General features: G+C 49.1%; 1 protein-coding gene across 1 annotated transcript in view; it reads left to right on the top strand.

Moving 5' to 3' along the window:
* Positions 1-286: 286 nt before the first annotated feature.
* Acsl5 (acyl-CoA synthetase long chain family member 5) overlaps positions 287-7,310 on the top strand; it is a 44,863-nt gene continuing 37,839 nt past the window's right edge. Inside the window, exon 1 of the mRNA XM_052183524.1 lies at positions 287-893. The gene's annotated coding sequence lies outside the window, so the exon portion shown is untranslated. The remainder of the gene's footprint in view (positions 894-7,310) is intronic.

Genomic DNA, 7,310 nt, shown 5'->3' with positions numbered 1-7,310 from the left:
CTCTCTTCCAATTCTGAGACTGAGGTCCGCCTTGTGTCCCTGGGAGACCAGAACCTCAAAGGGTTAAGACAACTGTGAAGCCGGGTAATTCTGAGGTGTGAGAGGGGCCACAGAACACATTTCATCCTTAAACTTGGCGGGGTAAGAGCCTGAGCCGGTTGGTGTGTCAGCGGAAAGGGAGCCACGTCAACTGAATGGCTCCTTGCCCTAGTGGTTCCTGGCTTATTTATCTATTCTGTTGTTTCTGCGAGGTGTGCCTGGCTTTCTGAGCCCGGGAGGTCTGGGGGTTGGGGAAAGGAGCTACAGCGAGCAAGGGACTGTCGCGTCGCATCTACCTAAGGGCGGAGGTCCCTCTAGCTGGACTTTCCTGTCCTGCGAACGCAGCGGGGAACAACGTCACCTCCGTTTCTTTGGCAGTGAACCCAGGGGCACCTCAGCTCGTTTTCATTTGGATTTTCGTCTGGGAGGAGAGCTACTGGGGCCAGCGGGAGCAGGTGGACTGTGTAGATTCAAAGGTGGCTTGTGTTTCAAGCCCTGGGGATTGAGGTTAAAGGCTTTGAAAACCGGCTAGGGTGGCTTTGGATGTCTGTCTCCTCCTAGTCAAAAGCGCTTCCACTTTCAGTTGTGAAAGAGGAAAAAAAAAAAGCCAAACCAGGAAGTGAAGTCCCCAGCACCAGCATGTCAGAAAGCCCGGCAATGGCCTGGCTGGGACAGATCAGGGTAGGGCAGAAGTGGGGACAATAACCAGGCTGCCTGCCTGCATGGACGCTCTGAAGCCACCCTGCCCGCGGAGAAGCCCGGGGTGAGGAAGGGAGACCGGGGCTCTCCTGCCAGCAAGAAGCCGGAGCCAGAAAGCCCCACTCGGAAGCTCCAAGGCGTGCGGCCCTTCACGGGTAAGGGATCTGGAGCCGGGCGTGATCCTGGGACGGGGCTCCTGCGCGTGACAGAGGCATCCCGAACCCCTCCTCCCTGCCCACTTCAGGAAGCTGCTTGGAATCCACAGCTCGCTGTGCCCCCACGTGTGTGCGCCATGCTCCCTCTGCCTGGGAGTGGAGGGCTCCTCTGTCTCAGGGGGGTGAGGGGAAGGAGGAAGAGGACGCAGGGAGGGACTTTCTCTTCTCTGGGTGTGGAATAGAAGCAGAGACCTTTAGCGACCTGAGCACGTGGCGGCTAGCTCCCTGGGGTGGGCTGGGGGCTTAACCCTGATTTTTCACTGCGTTTTGACTCCCTCTGATGGTAGGAACTGAGGAATGAGTGTTAGGAGATGGAGAGACAGGCCGAATGAAGCCGGGTCTTTTTTCAGAACTATAAGCACCGGTTGGATCTAAGATGCTCTTGAAGGGTTTGGGGAGTGTGAGCCTTGAAAACGGGTTCCATGGCTGGGCTTTGATACCGCCTGTGGTATCGCCCCTCCCCCTCCCCTTTGACAGTCTAGTCTGAATGGCAGGCTTGAATCTAAACTTCCTACTTACAGCTGATTGGTGCCTTGTAAGAGGCAGGGTCTAAAATAAAATAAAGCATTGGTTAGGTTTAAAAACTGGAGATAGAAGCAGTAGATTCTGAACCCACCCTCTGCGTGCACATGGTAGCTATTTCCGGTAATTTTAGAATTCACCTTGGAAGAAACAGTATAAAATCTTGTGAGCATCACTCCTGTGCCGGTGTCTACCAATGAAAGGCACAAAGGCCTAAATTAAGCAATAGCTGCAAATGCAGGCGGTTTGAGAAAAGCAGGTAGTGTAGGCAGGTGAAGTAGCTGTGTGTAATGGGATATTGGTGTTGGAGACACTAGGAAAAAACTGCAGCTCATATAACCCAGAGAAGCATATTCAATTTAATTAAAAAAAAATACTGTTCAGATCAAATGAAGTTTCAGCCAAGCCATATTATAATTTTATTTTGGTTTTTGAAGTTGACTTTCACTCTGCTTCTTAGGCAGACGGGGTTGGCCATCTGCCTGCCTCAGCTGTCCAAGTGCTGGGAATATATGCCCAGGTATATATGCTAGTTCTTTAGGGCAAGAACACCTTTAACAGTATCAGTGTGCCTCTGTGCATCTGAGTGCTACGTCACAGTAAGGAGGCAGGTTCTGGGAGGGTGTACAACAGAAGGGCAGAGAACTGAATCCAGTACCAACACATAGTAGATATCATATTTGAGCAAGATAATGTTTTGAAGTGGGTGGCTTCTCTATGTAACGGTTAAAAAGTAGTGTCAGAGAGGTGACATCCTACCTCTACAGGTTCACAAGGCAAGCAGGTTGTCAGTAGTATTGGATCTATAGGCAGTCTGAGGCTTTCAAATATAAAATATTTACAATTTTATTTTTAAAACCCATTCTTTACTCACTTGTAGGATAAAGCCTTTACAAGCTAAAAATTGAGCTTGTAAAAAGTATTTGTGTGTGACATTCTGGGTACCAGATTGAGCGCATATAGTCATCCCCTATTTGAGATTTTTCTGGAACTAGGAATATTAAAATGCTGCTGTCATTGGGGAAGCACCATGCTTGGAATTTTATGGGGGCTTTTATTTTAACTTTCAGTAAAACCCTATGGAGTAGATTCTTGGTAGAAAAGTGAGGCTTAGAAAGAAAGCCAGCTGACACATCACGGATAGTTGGATGTGGAATCTGAACTTGGGCTCACTTTGTTCTGAAGGCTATCTGTTTGTCAATATCTGACGAGTCTCTCTCTTCGTGCCAAAGAATAAGACACTGGCAGGTGTTTACTCTTCTGAAAATCCTCCCAGCTCAAATCCATGAAGACAAAATGTAGACAGACAAGTTGTCAGGGCCTGGGAGGAAGAGTGGGAGGGGCAGTGACTGCCTCACATGCTCAGGGGTTCCTTGAAAATGTTTTGGAATGAAATAGACGAGTCAGCAGCACATCATGGTGAATGTGCTAGAGGGTTCACTTTAGAATGTTTAATTTTTTTTTTAAAAGTGAGCTCATCTTTAAAAAAGAACAAGAAGAGGAGGAAGTGACTTGTCCCTCCTCCAGGCAGATGAGCCCAGGTCCAGGATTAGCAGCATTTTAAAACTCAAGAGTATATTAGCCTAGCAGATACACTGGCTCTGCTGGGTACAGCCAGAGGTGAGTTTTGAGTCTGACAGCACATGGCAAGTGTGGTGTCTCACACACACACACATACACACACACACACCACACACCCTGGCAGTGACCTCAGCCTTCACACCTCACACCTCACTCTGTGGTCAGTACTTCTGGGTCTGTCTCTCAGTAGCCCTTCCCACTGGCACAGGGCTGGATGGTTCCTAGACTCTACATTCCTGGTGTGTGAATAAAGAAGTGAGTTGATAGGGTTTGGACGGCCATCCAGCCTCTGTGCTGCCAGCACAGATCTCTCAGTCTGCTTGGGTCATTCTATTCCACGATAATGACGGGCTTTGTGAGTGGCTTGTGGGAGATGAGGGAAGGGAGCAGAGCTGGGTCAGCGATCACCCTGTGTCTTCTCCAGTTACAAGTGCTGTGTTAAATAGTAACAAAGACTTGTGAAGACATTTGTCTCTAAGAGGAACCAAGGTGCTGGTGGTCATATCTTTTGAGATGTCTTCTACAGATCATCTGATAGGGAGGGGTAGGGGCGTGAAAAATGGAGGCACATAGAAGAGAGAAAAGAGAAACTCTTTGTGTTGGTGTGTGTGCAGGTAAGCATGTATGCAGGTGTGTGTGTGCAGGTAAGCATGTTTGCAAGTGTGTGTGCAGGTACGTTTGTGCAGGCGTGTGCATGGACTGGTGTGCACCATGCACCTATGTGCTGAGGACATCCTCTGGAGTTCTTCCTCAAGTTCCCTCCACCTTTTTGAGATCAGAGCTTCTCATCAGCCTGGATCTTAACAAGGAGACTGAGTGAGCTCCAGCAATCTACTGTTCCCCATCCACCCAGAGTTGAGATTGTAAAGGCATGCTATCACACCCACCTTTTGGTTTTTCAGACCTGGGTTCTGAGAATCTCTCTCAGGTCCTCAGGCATGTGCAGCCAAGACTCTACCGACTGAGCCATGTCCCTAGGACTTGCCACATGCCCGATAGTGCACTGGGCATGAGAGCATTTTGCTGGGCACAGTGAGAAGCAGCAGATTTGCAGTGATGTTGAGTAACTGTCCCTAGGGCCACTTGTCTAGTAAGTGATAGAGCTGCTGCTCTGAAGTCTAGAAAAGCCATGACCTTGAAGGTTTGCCTCTGCCCAGGAGTCCTGGCAGTCAAGCCCGGTGCTTGCTCTTCAGATCTGCTGATGCTTGACCATTGGTCCAGCCAGGTAGTGTGAGAGCTGAGTCTGCAGCGAACCCAAGCAGGAAGGCCTCTTTCACAAGCTCTTGCATCATCCACTCATTATCAAGTGTGAGTGATGAGGGCCCAGCACTTTGTCCATTCTATCTTTTTACAGACCCTCTTATCAAATCCAGGGGACGGGCGATACTGCCTTTGCTTAACTTGTTCTCTCAAAATTAACTTGGTCAGCAAGAAGCTAGGGCTGCCCTTTGGGGGGTGTTCCCCTGGACAAGTTTTTCTGTAGGGTGGGGCCACTGGACTGTGATTTGTTTGAATCACTACAGTAGATCAAGGTTACCTCTATCAACCTGCATGCCGGTGGGATTTGTCACTTCCTGCCACTACCCTGTGTATGGTTCCACAAATATCCTAAGGGACAGAGTTAATGGGCTGTTGGCATTTGAATCAACAATAGTTGTCTTATTAAATACCACTTGGCTCAGCTGGCCAAGGCCTGTCACCACCATACCCCTAGTGCCTGTGTCTGTCTAGTTGTGAGGTGGTGTCCAAGAGCACCTGACACCATGTCACCCACCGATCCTTCCCGGAGCCTTTATCTTTATTCTTTTTATCCATCTCCATTGGAAATGCCATTTCCAGGGGCAGCGGGAGTGAGAGGATGAGGGGAAAATGTTATGGGTGGAGGTAGCCAATAGTGCAGTAGACTTATATGTAGAGTTAAGGGGTCCCTCATCTGCTCCACCACAGGGCTCGGCCGCTCGGGGGAGCAGGATGCTAAATCCATGCTACCCCACCCCACGCTGTTGCCAGGCAGGTGTTAGGCTATAGGGAAGCCCCAGGACACCTCTCCAGGGATGAGGAAGTACAGTCTGAGGACCAGGACAGCTGGACCTTCGGGATCACCGGGGTCCCACACACATACATGAAATGTCACAAAGGACGCTGTTATGTCCGATCCATGTTATTCAAAAGAATATCCTTTCATTCCTCCGCAGGCTGCAGTCTCCCCCATCCCTGCTCTGGCCACCCTGCACTTTTCATCTCCTCCCTCCTACTTAGCCGCTGACCTTTTTTTCAAGTGGACGGTTGATAAGATACAGATAAGAATTGGGAAAGATGGTGTGAAGGGTTGAGTGACAGTAACCCTGGTTGGAAGCAGAGGGTGTGGGAGTCTTTCTGTCCATGAGCTTCTCTGGGTGGCTCCCCTCTGTGATAGCACCTGGAAAAGAGACTGTTAGCAGTCCGGGCACGGGATCAAGGATCACACATCTGAGGGGCTGTAGTGAGCCAAGGGGCCGGCTAATCTGCAGGGCCTGCTCCTTCTCGTCCTCGGATGCTCATTCCACACCTGGAACCATTCTGCTTGGTTTTTGCTTTGTGTTTGTTTGCTTGTTTGCTTGCTTGGTTTTCCATGTTGGAGAGACCTGTAATGCTGCAGAAGGCAGGAGTTATATATTCTACTGTCAGTTAACATAGACACACTAGGGGACAAACAGGCTTGGCCCTCAATCATTTCTTTCTCTGGTTGTTTTATGTCTTGGGGGGGGGGGTCTTCTGTTTTTATTTAATCTTGGCATTTTGCTTTGTTTTTAGAGATAGGCCATCACATACCGCAGGCTGGCCCCGTACTCTTTGTGTAACAGAGGATGTCCTTGGATTTGACCTTCAGATGTTCCTACTTTTACCTCCAGAATGCTGGTGTGACAGAGTGTACTGCTAACCCTGTTTTTCTTGGTGTTGGGGATCAAGCCCAGGGCTTTTTAAAGTGTGCTGACCCAACTTGTAGCCAACTAGCTACATCCTCAGTTTCTCTCAACTCCTTAAAAGTGAACACAGAAATAAAGGTGTCACAGGGCAAATAAACATACTTGTCACCGCTCATCCTTTTGGCCACCCACAAGAACCAACATTTGGACACACCCCAACAGAGCACTTTAGCTCCCTGGGAGAATGGCTTCATCTCCTAGTAGCTGGAGAATTGAGTAGAGTTTCTCTGTGCTGTGTGTTCTATCTGGTCATTGTGGGTTTGAATATTGGAGAGCATGCTTGATGCTTGGGACTCTGCCTTGGCCTCATTCATGTTGGGTAGCTGTTGCCTTTCAACTCTCAAGAAGGGCCCAGCAGACTCCAGGCTAGGCACACATTGTGCTCCTTTTGAGACTAATTCTGCAGTGAGTGTTCTTCAACAGTCTCCTCCCGCTTGTTGCTCTTCTCAGAGCACTTGTGTGAGCAGAAGCAAGGGGTGACACAGTCTCAGTGGGATCCCACTCTACCTTGGAGTCTGTGCTGGGTGTGGTGGACTCTAAAGGCTAGGATAGTCTCCACAAGGAGCTCTCGTAGCACATCACAGCGATGGTCACTGAGTTACAGGAGCCTTGCTGAAAACCGACCAGGAAGAAGTCATCACAACTCCCTGGGTTCCTGGACCCATCGCTTTTCCCATCTGGTTAAGTTCTGGATCTTTCTGACAGCTCTTATGATTTATCTACAGCGTGCTTTCATATGGGAGGTGTCTTAGATCTTCAGCCATGGTGCACACCCTAGCAGTTGTGCTAAAGAGGGAGTGCGAGAGGGGAAGTGGTTCTCTGTTCTTGTTCTGCGCCCCCCCCCCCCATTTACTCATTTAAACAGTCGAGGTGGATCTTTCTGTGGGTTAATAAGACTTCCTTTTATGATGTTGTGATCTTCTGCTTGAAGACCTTTGTGATAAATTCAAGATACCATTTTCCTGACTGCCTGAGAAAACTGGCCTGTGTGTGTGTGTGTGTGTGTGTGTGTGTGTGTGTGCTTCAGAACATCTAGGAGCAGGTCTCTGCCTGATTAGGTGGCTAGGGTGAGGTCATGGCCTAAAAGCCTGGGTGCTACTTAGTGGTTGGGACCTTATCTACTGGCTCATAGGTCAGAACCTCACAGCAGCCCTTCTCAGCTACTTGGAGTAATATCCACAGTTCCTGTGACTCCACCTTTGTTACGGATTCTTATCTGCTGGAGAGATGAATAAAAAAAGTTTCTACCCCTAGAGATGCAGTTTCAGGCTGTATTGTTCAAGGGCCT

Source organism: Apodemus sylvaticus, chromosome 1, assembly GCF_947179515.1.
Source record: "Apodemus sylvaticus chromosome 1, mApoSyl1.1, whole genome shotgun sequence".
NCBI lineage: Eukaryota > Metazoa > Chordata > Mammalia > Rodentia > Muridae > Apodemus > Apodemus sylvaticus.
The sequence above is the reverse complement of the archived record's forward strand: the minus strand, read 5'-3'. Positions and strand labels throughout refer to the sequence as shown.